Below are 8,940 nucleotides of genomic sequence, written 5' to 3' on the forward strand. Positions count from 1 at the left end.
TAAGTATTCTTTTTTTTTATTGACGTCTATAAGCGCCAATAAATTATTTTGATATTATCATTTTGAAAATTTTTATCGACATTTATAAATGCCAATAATTGAGAAGTTATTTTGTCAATACTAAAATAGACACCCACCAACCAAAATAATTTATTTTATCAATGTCTACAAACGTCGAGAGATGATGGATCCAATAGATATATTCTTAATTAATATTTTAACAAATAAAAAAAAGGGCCAACAGATTGACAAAGCTGATCCTCTCCATTTGATCCGTTTCATTTCAAATGAAGAGTATTTCAACATAGACTACATGCACCTCTGATTATTGTATCGAACAAAAACACGAAATTGCAACTTCTACCACAAGTATTATACAAGTATTAAAAAACCCAAGAAATTACAGCATATAACATATATATATATAGACATAATATTCTAATTTGTAGCAGAGCCTGACTTTGGAGGATTTCACCAAGTAAAGCTAATGGATTCGAAGTGCAGATTATCTGCAGAACTTGACGAACAAATGGCCGCAACCTTATTTCTCAACCTCTTCGGGCCTGATGCCAGAACTTTGATACTATATCCTTTGCACCCTAGTAGCATTCCTGCAAGAGAAAGTACGCGTTCGTTGATAGGTAAAATGACCAAAATACTCCATATATAGTTTATGCTAAATGGATTCAACTATATTAATTACTCACTCTTTAGGTCATGTCTTCCACCAAAGTGCACGTTGATAGCTTGGGCAAGAGACTGGTGAAGGAGGACCTAAAATGGCAGACAAGGGTGCATCTGTTGCATGGGGCTTGAACCATATGGCTCTAAGGCCGGGCATTGAGTTATCTATTTTGGGTTCTTCTCTTGCTATGAAGGCTTCAACCTGTAGCTGCAGTTTGGAGATCATGTCAGAGCTGGCCGGAGTTGCAGTTTGTATTTGCATGAATATCCGTCGCCTTTCTGCTGTAGGTAGTAAACAGCTCATATCTCCCTTTCTCTATCTATGCATACATATATTCATTGATCTGTGCCCCCTCCTAAATGCCTGAAACGTGATCGTTAATTTCATTAGAACCATTAGTGAATCAGAAACAGAAAGTGTTGTAATCATGTACTCTATGATATTTGAAGTGGTTGATGTACTGTGGTGTTCTAAGTAGGCTTTTAGTGTACTTCTCTAAAACTTAATTGTGGATAGTAACAGTTACTATCATTCCCTTATATAATTATGGTATATATAAAAGTGGTTGTTTAATAGGAGGTCAAGAAAGTTCTGCTATTACAAATCGACACTGATGAATAATCCAACAAATAATTGTTTTCTCAATTCAAGTCATTTTTGTTTACAAATTCCCAACAAATTGGGGTCAGCTGTGTGGATCCTTTAAGGCCATTCAGCCTTGCCTACAGGCTAGGGCCATGCTCTTGGTTTTCTCTCTTAATAATCATGTCTTTGCCTATAATTTCTACCCACCCCCCCTCCCATCTTGTATTTGTTTATGCAGTTTTTGCTCCTTGCACATCATATAACCACTCTTGCTACATTGCATTCACAGACCTCTGTTACATATGGCCATTGGCCATACCATCTTAAACACATCCTCTTATTTTGTCTTCCATTTGTACCATAGTCCGTCATTCCAAATGTTACCGTATGTCTGCTTGAATGATCATCAAATGATTGGTATCAAATAATTTAGATTGACAGATGGCTTGCTATTGCAAACACACTTTTAGTGCATTCTCATGACACAACAATATACTGCAACACAGGACGGCAACACAGGGACCCGTAGCAAGACCACAACCAAATCACAAAAATCCAAAATAATACAGCAGAGCAATCAGAGCAATACCCGTAGCAAGACCCGTACCCATAGCAAAGTGTGTCTTAACACAGTTAAGGACGCATCGAACAACTTTAACAGAGAGATTGAGTTTTCCAACATGGCAACCTCACACCATTTCGGTTGGTCAGTTTCAGCCACAGTTGCAAGAACCTTCAGTTAAAGTATACAAAACTAAAATTAGCAACCACTAATCTCACTATGTAGTGACTGGAAAATTCGTTCTCTTCCTTGCAAAGGAAAAAAAAATTACTAGAAAATTCAGAGAAGCACCTCAACATTTCACTGTTACTGCATGCCATCAGCAACTTGAGAACTCCTAATCCCCGAAAACAATCTTGGCTTCAACTTCTTATTTGTGGCAGTGAATAGGCAACCAATTTGGGTTTCACAAGTGGCACAGTTGGTGATACTGGGAGCGCCTGGGAGAAAGTGAAGTTGGAGGCAGGGGTCCTGGGGGTTTGCTAAGTTAGAGGAGAGACTTTGCTGAGTTGCAAGGTAAAATTGTAAAACCTGTAAAAGTTTAAACCTTGACCAAAGATATGATGATCAATCAGATTAAGGTTCCATGCAAGTGAGAACTTTTTATTTATACAAAAACAGAGGAGTTCCTTTACTCTTGTATCGAATAAATATTGTGTATGATTGCTCATAATCTAATAATCCAGATCATCACTAGCTCGCTGTTACCCACCCCACAAAGCCTTTGCAAGTATCATCAAAAGCCGAGACCCAAGAGGACCTTCGAAAATCGCATAAGAGTATGGAAACAATATAAAAGCGAAAAGCCATCGAAGATCGCCCTCAGGTCCACCATTCTCTACTGGTGCATGAATTTCTCTGTGGACCCTCCAAAACCCATCGATTCCAACACCACGGAAAAGTTCGTCCGTGCATTAGTGGAGGCTGAGGCCAAGAAACGAGGTTCCCAGAACAAGAACCAAGCCCAAAAGGTCATAATCTAAGACCTTTTCATGTGAAATAAAAGCATTGTCTTTCTCTCTCGTCGACCGAGTTTATTAATGATGGCATAAACAAGCAAATTTGAGTAGTTGAATCTGACAAAGTAAATCATGGGATTGCAAAGCTTGTATATAGTTTTCGGAACGAAATCTCTCACAGAAGGAAAAGAAAAAGGAAAGAAAACTTACCATCCAAGTGTGCCAATGCGAAGCAAAATTTCCTGCATTCCAAACCCAGAGCATGTCCATCACGTACGACGATCTGGCCCTCCTTGCCGAGTCCTTCCCCTCCTTCAAAGAGCTCGTTAGCGTCTGCTGCGATGGCTTCAGTACGAGTGGCCTCGCCCTCATTGCCAGCGACTGCAGGTACGTACTCCTTTTCCTTTGTTTCTCATAAGCATCCAACATACAACTGCCCAACAGCCCATCTCCACTACTGTCGCACGCCCACCTCTGAAATGCACTTAAAAGAAATGCATTTAATTAAAATGCATTTCAAACACTTATCTGTCGCACGCCCATCTCTTTGTGAATATTGAAATTTATTTTGGAGCCAGTATTCGGCGCCAAGGTGAAAAGCGAAAATGTCTATAAGCGTTGCCGCCAATGTTTAAAATTAAAATATGCGGCATTTCAAACACTTATCTGTAAAATATGAAAAAGCTAAATAAAAATAAATAAATACTATAATCACAAAGAGATTATATAACTGTAATTTTATAAATTGATGTAATTTGATATAATTTGTTAGATTATATATAGTTTTATATAATTTTTTAATCTTAAAGTTGAACATTTTATTGTATGTGATTAATATAAACTATATATATCTTAAGGATAAATAAATTTTATAACATAATAAATTATAATATATATTATTTTTTATAAATACATTTTTATACATTTGATCATGTACATTCATATAAAATATATATATATATGTAACCATCATATTCCACAAACGTATATGTGGCCAAGCGTATTATTACTAACATATATAATTTTATATATAAATAAGTTAGAGACTAACATATTATCACTATCATATTATCACTAACATATATAATCAAATACTATATCACTATATGATATTATTATATATATATTTATATATACTAATACTCTTAGTAATCCATTAAATATAAATAACTATATAAACACTGTAGTATTAGTAGTTATATTAATACGATATTACTATATAATCCATTATATATCACTATATCACTATGGTATAGTAATACTAACTATATAATCTACTAACTACTATACTAAAATTAGAAAAATCGAATTGAACGGGACCGAAACGGGTAAAATCAGAAGTACCGGTTTAGGGGTATAACCAGTGCGATATCGGTTATTCAAATCTAAAGTAGGTATTAACTCTATAGAATTAATGTATATAGTAATCATATATATATATAGCATATACTTATATTGAAGTATATAACTTATGTTCAACTATACAGCTTGCAGAAGTGTTACTAATTATGTCATATATATTATAGTATCACAAATTATTAATCAATTTTACATATACTTAATACTAGAATATGTACTAGTACCGTATATAATAGAGTAATTGCTAAATGTTCTTTCAGGACATACTTAAAAATAACTTATACCAATATATATATACTACTTTATGTCTTAGAGAAATTATAATTAATACTTAGATCTTGATACTTAATTGGTTATACTATAATTAATTAGTAGTTCCACAACCATGTTCCAATTATGGATAGTATTACTATGCTGCCTAGCATGTATCGCTTTAGGGGTGAAAACCGACATCGTCGGCGCGGTTTTTGGGCAAAACCGACGCCGACCGACGGCTGGAAAAATGGATGAGGTGCTGACCGTAACCGGTCGATGGCGAGGAGGACACCGATCGAGGCAGTTCTCTGCCGGTTCTCGATCGGCGTCGGTTCTTTGGCGGTTCTAGTGAGATAATTATGAGAGAGAATGAGAGAGGGAGAGATGCATAGGAGAGAGAGAGAGTTACAGAAGAGAGAGAGAGAGAGGGTTACAAAGGAGAGTTCGGGGAAGAAGAAGATCGGGGGAGAAGAAGAATACTCTTAACGAAACGACGCCGTTTCACTTAAGTTTAAGTGGAACGGCGTCGTTTCAGACTTATTATTTTTTTCTTACGTCCTTAATAAAACGACGACGTTTGGTTTAATGCCAAACGGCGTCGTTTCCAGTATCATTTGCAGTACTTATTAACTAAAACGGCGTCGTTCCACTTAAACTTAAGTTGAATGACGCCGTTTTGATAAGGGTATATTAAAAAAAAAAGATTTTATTATATCGGTCGGTTCAGCGGTCCGGTCCAGCTTCAAACCGAGACCGAACCACTGAACATCGGTTTCTTGAAATTTCCACCGCACGCCGACCGGTTCTCCACCGGTTCCGGCCGGTTCCTGAAGCGGCCAGTCGGTTCGCGTCGGTGGCGGCCGGTGCTGTCGGTTTCTGTACAGCCCTATATCGCTTGACGTTCCTTGTGCTTTTGTACTTTTTTAATTTTTTTCCTTTTTTTAAGCATTATTAAATATATTTAAAATGTTTTTTTAAATACATCAATTTACTAATAGTTACTTCGTTAACTATTAGGATTTTTTTTTAAAAACAAATATATATTAGCATTCAAATTGGGGTGGCAAACTCAAGCAACATAGTATCAATTTCCTTTAATTAGAGCATATTCACAAGAATTTTCAATTTCAAGCAACGTGAGCTATATCAATTAGAGCTTATAAGAGCATTAGCATTAGATTATGCAAATGCAAATGTAAAATATGCATAATATGACATGATTTTGCATTTGGCTATTCTACTTAAAATTTATTCTCACATTGAATTATCCATATATTAGTCAAAATAATAATAAAATATTATAAATTTAATAACATTTTTTTTCAATTTATTTTTTGTTCTATTAATGTTTTTTTCATAGATTAAGAATTATATAGAATTATTAATATTATACAATGACACCGGAAAGCAGTGATATTTTTTTGTTTAATTTCACCGTAATTATGCTGCAAATTATCTAAAAAGCATCATAACATAGCTGGAATAATGCTAAACATGCATAAAATGCCCTGAACCGGAAAGCACATGCATGTATCGGTCATATATTTACTTGAGCTGGGAAAATAAAGAAAGAAGTAACAGAGTTGAAAGAAAAAGAAAGAATAGAGAAAATCGAGAAAGCGAGAATCGTATATTCAGGAAAAATTTGAGAGAATAGCTTTAAATTTGATAGAAACATGTGAAAAATTGTAATGAGTAAGGAAAAATTATAAAATAAGAAAAAAAGAAAAATGTGATTGTTTCTTTTTTAAAAGATTTATTTGTCTTGACCGGTTTTACTTTATTTGTACGAAGTTTTGCAATGTTTGCTCTAATTGAGGCATATATTGGTAATCCCAACAGTACCAACCCAGAAATAGAAACACATACGACTAGCATTCTTTCCACGACAGTAGACTTAACTCTTTAATTTGCAGATCTTTTTTCACTCAAAGGGTGTCACTGCCCATGTGGCCTCTCCCTGATCAGGGCCTTAATTTCATTTCACCAAAATGCTTTCCATTTTTATGGACCTGCAAATATATATATTTTTTTTTATAACAGAAAGTAACGCACCACTGCTGAAATCACTTCAATGGCTGGATCCATCATAGTTTAATCAGTAAATAATTCAAATGCAAAAAGACAATGAACGACAATTGAAAATTAACAGAAATCAATCATATCCATCATCATCATCCATGTCATCTCCCTCGTTATCATCATCATTATCATCATCATCCTCTTCCACTTCTTCATCTTCATTGTGGTCCTCTGCATCGTCATTCCTATTTTTTCCATTCTCATTATGAATGATAGCTACAAAATAATGTGCATACATTCAATAAGATCTTCATAGTACAAACTCATTTATATCATATAAAATAATAAAGATCAGCATTAAAGTTGACATATTAATTGCATGCAATGTTTTCTTTCAATTATGTTGCAAAACATAAAAATCACCTGATTGATTTGGTGCAAGTAATTTCTGAAGTTCATTTAGAGATATTCCTTCAAGAGGATTTTTCCCTTCAATCTGCATACAACATTCAATGATGATATCAAAGATAAATGCATAAAATTACTTATAAGAAATAATACTGAAGCTAGTTTATACGAAACTATTTTTTTAGTAACCTGTGCTTGAATGTAGCCATAAAACATGTTTTTTAACACAGTTAACTCGTTTTGTATCATCTCTACTATCGATTGCGATGTTGATGTAGATGTTGAATGCGTGTTACACCTCTTTTTTGTGGTTTGCCCAAAACCTAAACCACGCACTCGCCCATGACATTCTGGGCCCATGACCTTGGAATAAATATCATCAGGTGCCCAAGTCATAGTCCCTCCAGTACCTCCTAGTTTGGAGGTGGGGTCATGGGTAAGGAGCTCCTCCATTTCAGTCTACAGAAAAACATAAAGAGAATACACGAATATGCTTCTATGCATATTAGCGACAGGGATCGAAACGTCGCAAAACTTTTTGCAGCGACATCCTCTGACGCAAATAAATTTATCATTCTCATCGATGCATTTAAACGTTGCAAAAGTGTCCAATAATTGCAGCGAGTTTTTGTTTTTTTACAGCGATTTATTAACGACGCTATCATGTATTTGCAACGCGATCGGTCACTTGGTGGAGGCCTTTTTTTTGCAGCGCATAAATGCATATTTACGGCAGATAAGGAAACGCTGCAAATAATTGTTTTTGCAGCATTTTATTGTAATTCGATGCTTTTTCTTATCAGCATCCGATCTTTGGCAACCAACATGCAACGATTAAAAATTTGCTGCAAAAAGGTATTAGTGGCGTTTTTGCTGCTTTTAGCGTCGAAGTTGAAGCGCTGCAAAAGGCCAAAATCCTTGTAGTGATAATGTCGTTGAAATCATTGCTTAACGGCCCTCTTGATAAGTATCGACCTGGGAGGCTGGTTCAGTGCAATAAACGATGTTCCTTCTGATGATCTAGCACTTTCGGTCTAGAAGTAAACATGATGTATAAAATCTAAGGATTAAAAAGATGATTGTTAAGATTTATAAATGCGTTATTCTATATACAACCGTGAAGTGTGTGTAATCGCTTTGAAAAAGAGTGTGGTCCACTATTAAAAAATTAATTTTTTTATATGGGTCTCATGTTTTATTCACTTTTTTCAAAGCGATTACGCAGCGGTTACACAATTCACGGTTGCAAATATATTTTTTCTTTATAAATAGTTGAAGCATTTTGATACATTGGTACTTTAAGTAGATTATGTATTTTGGTGTGTGTTCGAACGAACATGAATGTCGTTCAAACAAAAGACAGTATGTTAAGTGTTATTAGAATCAATACATGGGTTGATATTCGAATGAATATAAACTTCGTTCGAACACCAAGTAGTATGCGAATAAAATGTAAGTTGAACTACATATTCGAGTTGGTGTTATAGTAAATGTAAATTTTGTTCGAACAACAAGTAGTATATAACTAAAAGTGGAAAGTTGAACACTTATTTAGGTTGGTATTCGAATGAATGTAAATTTTATTAAAAGAACAAGTAATATGTAAACAAAAAGTAACTAGAACACTTATTCGGGTTGTTGTTTGAACAAATGTAAATCTCGTTCGAATAACAAGCTACTATGAACAAAACGTATGTTGAACACTTTTAACATCGTTCAAACAACAAGTACCCGTAGTGGCAAATGACGTGGTCCAAACCAACGTTAAGTAAACGTTCAAACTAATATTCAAACATTAAGTAATAGTTTGAACTCTACTATTTAGTGTTCAAACGTCAAAAAATAGTGTTTGACAACTTTAAGCATTCAAACTTTTAGAGCAGATATTCGAATGAAGGACTCAAGAAGACATCAATGGCTGAGTCAACTTGTTCCCAAAATTAAAAGCCATCAATTTTCAAGATTGATGGGAATGAGTTTACTCCCTCATTCACATGGCCATCCACTATGTGTAGTGGCCGAAAAATAAAACAATGGGGGTTGGATTCACAAACGGAATTCGAATCTCATTCGAAAACAACTTAAAGAATAAGTTATATTAAATA

At 34.8% G+C, this 8,940-nt stretch overlaps 1 long non-coding RNA gene across 2 annotated transcripts; it reads right to left on the reverse strand.

Annotated features, from left to right (window-relative positions):
• Positions 1-281: 281 nt before the first annotated feature.
• On the reverse strand, positions 282-3,275 carry LOC108990428. Of its 2 annotated transcripts, none has more exons than XR_004802270.1 (5): positions 3,002-3,275; positions 2,124-2,303; positions 1,878-2,003; positions 708-1,048; positions 282-611 (listed from the first exon to the last, which is right to left on the reverse strand). It is a non-coding gene; the product is annotated as an uncharacterized LOC108990428 (long non-coding RNA). The 2 variants fall into 2 exon arrangements; XR_004802269.1 differs by having other exon boundaries at positions 1,860-2,003.
• Between the last annotated feature and the right edge of the window lie 5,665 nt (positions 3,276-8,940).

This window comes from Juglans regia, chromosome 8 (assembly GCF_001411555.2).
Source record: "Juglans regia cultivar Chandler chromosome 8, Walnut 2.0, whole genome shotgun sequence".
Lineage (NCBI taxonomy): Eukaryota > Viridiplantae > Streptophyta > Magnoliopsida > Fagales > Juglandaceae > Juglans > Juglans regia.